The 5,645-nt window shown below is 32.7% G+C and overlaps 1 long non-coding RNA gene across 2 annotated transcripts; it reads left to right on the top strand.

The window, feature by feature from the left end:
• Positions 1–241: 241 nt before the first annotated feature.
• On the top strand, positions 242–5,245 carry LOC149889024 (uncharacterized). 2 transcript variants are annotated; one of them, XR_016452574.1, is made up of 5 exons: positions 242–576; positions 2,796–3,185; positions 3,346–3,767; positions 4,777–5,067; positions 5,189–5,245. It is a non-coding gene; the product is annotated as an uncharacterized LOC149889024 (long non-coding RNA). The 2 variants fall into 2 exon arrangements; XR_016452573.1 differs by having other exon boundaries at positions 371–622; positions 3,346–5,067.
• Positions 5,246–5,645: the final 400 nt, after the last annotated feature.

Raw genomic sequence — 5,645 nt, forward strand, 5'->3', positions numbered from 1 at the left:
TTGGGGGGGAAGGGCGCAATTTTCTTTTCTTGCCCGAAGCGCAAAATTGGCTCGGTACGGCCCTGCATATATATTAGGGCAATTAAATTTTTTCTATTTAAAATTGGTATAGATGAGGAAAATTCTGTGACTAAAACAAAGAATAATGGTATAATTAATTTTTATTCAAAAATAAAAACTGATTTGGGCAAGTTATTTTTAGTGCTTTTTTTCTATCAAAAAAGAAAGGTAGTAGGACGTTAAAGCCAAAAGTTTTAAAGCGAAAGGATGTAAAAGCGAAAAGTTTTAAAGCGAAAGAACGTCTAAGCGAATGGTCTGGAAATTAAAAACCGGGAAATTAAGAAAAGTTTTAGGCTTATCTAAAATATACGAAAGAAAGTGAACTTACGCAATACTGTAAATGGATTTTGAAATTAAGTTTATAGATACTGGAAGAAAAACGGTTTATGCTATTTTTCAAGAAAATATTTACAGAAGAGATAAATTGCTTAATGATAATGAATTTTGGAGATGCACGTTGAATACTGATGGTACAGTATAAACGTTATACACACACATATACACATGCATGCATGTGTATATTAGGGTATATCATACTTTTGCATGTTTTAATTTTCATTCAGTATGTCACTTTTCCTATGTATTCATAAACCCTGAGTTGAATGGTAAAATTTATTTTGGTGAAAAAACAAGTCTAGCTACCGGGAAAACGTTTTTAATTTTCAAAAATATTGTGTTTTTTTACTAAATGATGACTGTTTATGTTATAAATGTACATAATAATTATTTAAAATATTGTTTAACCTTCTGCTTAATTTTTATAATACGCTTTGAGTTTTTAACAATATTATTTTGTGTATAAGTATCAGTTAATATTCAAATATACTTTGAAAATATTATAACTACCATTTTAGATTTTATTTCAAATAAATTGCTATACTTGCTGTATTTATATCTTCCAGATTCATAATATATTAAAAAAAGAAAAATGGCATTATCAGTTAGCAAGAAAACCAGAAAATCGATTAACACCAAACTAAGTGAGTATCTTGGAGGTCCTAAAAAGTTTCTCCAAACTGAATTTCCAACATTACGTGATTGTTTGCAGCGATGTCTAGATCTGTAGCGAAACAGAATACTAGTCTGTGAAAAAAATCCGCGTAACATATCAATGCAAGAAATTTTTTCTAATGTTGCTAATGAAGTTGCAGAACAGTGGCTTATTTCCAACACAGAATTTAAAGAACCCATAGTTTGTGGAACTAAAGCAATAGCACTAAGAACTAATAGAAGTTGGTCTGCATTCTCTAAGATAGCTCGACACAAATCTCAAAAGGCAAACAAAAAATGCTGGGAACCTAAACTTGATAAACTTTTAGATATTGCTTTTTGCAAATGCAGAATCGTTTACTGCAGTGATAATGATGCCCCTTGCAACGAATCTTGTGATGACGGTGCTCATTGCTTTTGCAAATGTGACTTAAATTTAAGAATTCCTAAAAAAGAACTTATTTGGATAAAAACCCAGCGAGAAAAACAAGGCAGTGTTTCATGTATGCAAGAATTTGGTCTTGATCTTAAAGAGACTGCCAAACTTAGGCTAAAATGCTTACGCAAGTCAACTGAACAAGCAAGACTCACGCGACAACGTGAAGAAGCTTCAAAGTATAAGTTAGAATCATCAGTCTCTACTTATCCAACCGATGTTAGATTTGATGATGAAAGTACGGGTGTTACAATAGAAATTAATAATAATTCCAATGATGTGATAGTCAGTGATAGCGATAAAGTCAGTGATAGCGAAGAGGACTCGACAATTGAAAATCAAGAGAGTTATGTTAAACGAAACTACCTTGATATTAGTAATGCTGCCGTTGCCTCTATGAGATTTGGTGTATTATCGACTGCTTTTGCTGCTATCATTAATGGTCTACTGAAAGATATTATGAAGGCAGGAAAACTTGTTGAAGATAAAAAAAATCTCATATGTGATAGTATGAAAGTTTTTCGTGCCAAAGAGTGTGCTATGAAGTATTCCAGAGTAGAAGAAAATTTCGACTGTGAAAGAAATATAATTACTGGAATTTTTGTTGATGGTAGAAAAGATAAAACTTTAGTTCTTATCCATGATAAAACCACAGGCACCTTCAGAAAACAAATTATCAAAGAAATTCATATAACTGTGACAGAAGAGCCTAGAGGTCGCTACCTTACTCATTATACACCAAAACCTAAGTCAGAAATATCTAAACCAGCTAAGCAATGTGCTATTAGATTATTCGACTGGTTAATGGAAAGAGGTAAAGATCTTAATCTCCAACTAATTGGCAGTGATACTACAAATGAAATGTCTGGATGGAAAGGTGGAATGCTTCATTTTGTGGAAGAACTTCTCAATCGAAAACTTTTTAGATCTTTTTGCTGGCTTCACATTAATGAGCTTCCATTCCGTCATATTATGGAAAAACTTGATGGACCAACTTCTTCAGATAAAGGATGGAGTGGAGCAGTAGGTAAACTGCTTTCCAAAGTAGAAAATCTTGAAAGAATTACTAAATTTATGCCAATTCCGCTTCTGGAGCCTCTTGTTACTTTAAGTGAAGATTTCTTAAAGCAAATGAGCACTGACAGTTTAGTCGCATGGAAGTATTTAAATGCAATATTGAAAGGAAAGCTCGATCCTGAAGTAGCAGCTCTTACATGTGGTAGATTGTCTCACAGTCGATGGCTTACTTGTGGCATGAGATGCCTGCTTCTCTATATGAGTAAACATGATTTTGAACCCGATAATGCAGAGATCTTAAGACTGCTTGCAACTTAAGATCTCTGCATTATCAGGTTCAAAAAGGAATTAGTTCCACCTCAACCAACTAATAGAAAAGATTTAGTTCTTGGACAAGAATGGGAATTGACTTCCAATGGCAATATTTTTTTATTGAAAAACAATGGATCAGATGATAAAATTCTTATATTTGGTACAGAAGTTTTTCTAAAACGTTTATGTCATTCAAAAACGTGGTACATGGATGGCACATTTAAATCATCACCCAATTTGTTTGCACAACTTTATACAACTCATCGCTTTATGTCAGATCAGATGTTTCCTATATTGTACTGTTTATTGCCTGATAAAAAGACAACAACTTATGTGAGGTTGTTTAATCTAATAAAAGAAGTTATTATGGGTAAGAACATTTTTATTTTATTGTAATATTAAAGACATTTTTATTTATCACAAGTTTTTAACATTTAGAAGCCCATCAAAAAAATTATTAATCTATTACATTAAAACAACTGCTTTTAATTAAAAAAAGTTCTTATTACTATATGTTTACTTACTTATAGAAAATGATATGGAAAGTGAAAAGTCATGCCTTTTAATTGACTTTGAATCAGCAGTTGTATCTCCATTAAGTATAACTTTTCCTGGGGTAACAATTCGCGGATGTTTTTTTCGTTTTGGGCAGGCAATATAGAGAAAGGTTTTTGTTATTTAAACATTTTTTTAAGAATAACATTAAAAAAGTTACCTTTCGCATTATATTTTTCTGAATCGTATAAATCTTTCATATTTGTTTATCAATAAAATAAAATGTCAAAGTATTTTTTGTTATTTTTTTTAAGGTACAAAGTTTAGGTTTAACAAGGTTTTATAACAACCAAGATGTAAAAAATTCTGGGGCCATCATTTTCAAAATGATTCCATATACATAGTATATGGAATCATTTTGAAAATGATGGCCCCAGAACTACAAATCATGTCGAAGGTGAGAATGTATTTTACATAAATCACTTTAACCCTTAAACTCCGCCCTCTGGCTGATGCAGCCATTTCAAAATTATTTTTCAAAGTTATGAGGTTTAACTAAACCTAATGAGCCTGAGCTTCTTTGACTTTACCTAACTTAATAATATGTTTTTAATGGCATATAACGCTGATCACTCTACTGCTGGGTAACAGCCTGCCCCCCATCCCAAGTATAATACTTTCATTGAAACAGCCTTTGGCTGATGCAGCCAAAACTATGAAAGTTATGAACTGAGTTATGTACTTTAGACCAGTTATTTAATGAAATACACTGTAATGAATTATGATTTAGATATTTATATGGTTTGCGCCAAAGACCAAATAGTTCCAACATGTGGGCGAGTGCCTTTTAAAGTTTACATGCCAAAAAAACCTGACAAATATGGCATCAAAGTGTAGGCGTTAACTTGTTAAAAGTATTGCTATTTTTATAATGCTGAGATTTATTTAGAAATAATTGCCAGGAAAAAAAAGTAGGGCTAAGGAAATGAGTGGTGCTACAGCTAACTGAACCAATTCATGGTAGTGGGAGAAATATCACAACTGACCAATTCTTTACGTCTATTCCGCTAGCCAAATAACTTCTAGCACGGAATATCACTCTGCTCGGAACCCTAAATCGTAACAAACCAGATATCGCTTCCCAACTACTTCTTCCTCGAGTTCAATTTGATTCTATAACTCTGTATTCTGAAAAAATGCAGCTAGTGAGTTACATTCCAAAAACTAACAAGGTTGTCATTATGTTATCTACTCTCCATAGATCTACGGAAGTGTCAGAAGAAGCGCATCGAAAGCCACTTTCGATCCTCCAATACAATAATACTAAGTTTGGTGTAGATACTGTTGACCAACCAGCTTATGCATACACTACACTGCGAAAGGTAAGACTAAAATTTAATAGCAATAGTTTTTTTCCTTACGATTTTTATAATTTTAATAAATTTGTATCTTGTAATTTTTTCTAGACACTGCATTGGCCAATGACTTTATTCTGCCATCTCCTCGATCTTGCTGCCATTATGCCAGTATTTTGTTCCTCTTTAACAAGCCACAGTGGGAAGGTGATCATAGTGGATCAAAAAGACGACAATTCTTGCTGAAAACGAGCCTGGAAATGATGAAAACAGCAATGGAACACCGAATTATTGAGCATCCGAGAGGGGCATTTCAACCTGGCCCTAGACGCGACATTGCTTCTATGTCTACAGAACAGAATGATCCACCCCAAGATGCCTTACTCAAAATTAGAAAATCATGTCATTTGTGTCAGCTTCGTCAGCGACGTGACTTTACAAGATGTTCCAAGTGCACTAAAAACACTTGCGGAGAACACTCGTCAATTATTTGTGATATTTGTAAATAGTGACGTAGAATTAGCGCCGACATGAAATATTGCTATTTTGTTTTTATATTTTACTTAAGAACCAATAAATAACGTAATTTTGTTGTTCTTTTAAATGAAAAAAAGTTATAATGGATTCCTACTAAACTTGAAATGTCGAAGCTTTATATTTACTCTCTGGCTGCAGCAGTTAATGGCGGTGCTTAAGGTTGTAAAACAAGCGCGGAAATTAAGGGTTAACAGAGATGAGTATTAATTGAGAATATTTAATACTTACTACTAGTACCCTTTAAATATAGCACTTTCTTTTTTTATTATTCAGGTTGGCACAATGCATTTCATAAAGAAATTAATAGGCGAATATCTCCTAACATTTATGAGTTTATAACAAGTTTAAAACTACATCAAGCTTATAATGATGATGAATTTGATGAATTAGAATCAGGTCGACCGGCTAGAAAATCCAAAAAAAAAAAAAGTACTTAATTGTAA

Source organism: Hydra viridissima, unplaced genomic scaffold, assembly GCF_058129835.1.
Source record: "Hydra viridissima isolate aposymbiotic clone 2 unplaced genomic scaffold, HvirCarnegie_v1 scaffold_5, whole genome shotgun sequence".
Classification (NCBI taxonomy): domain Eukaryota; kingdom Metazoa; phylum Cnidaria; class Hydrozoa; order Anthoathecata; family Hydridae; genus Hydra; species Hydra viridissima.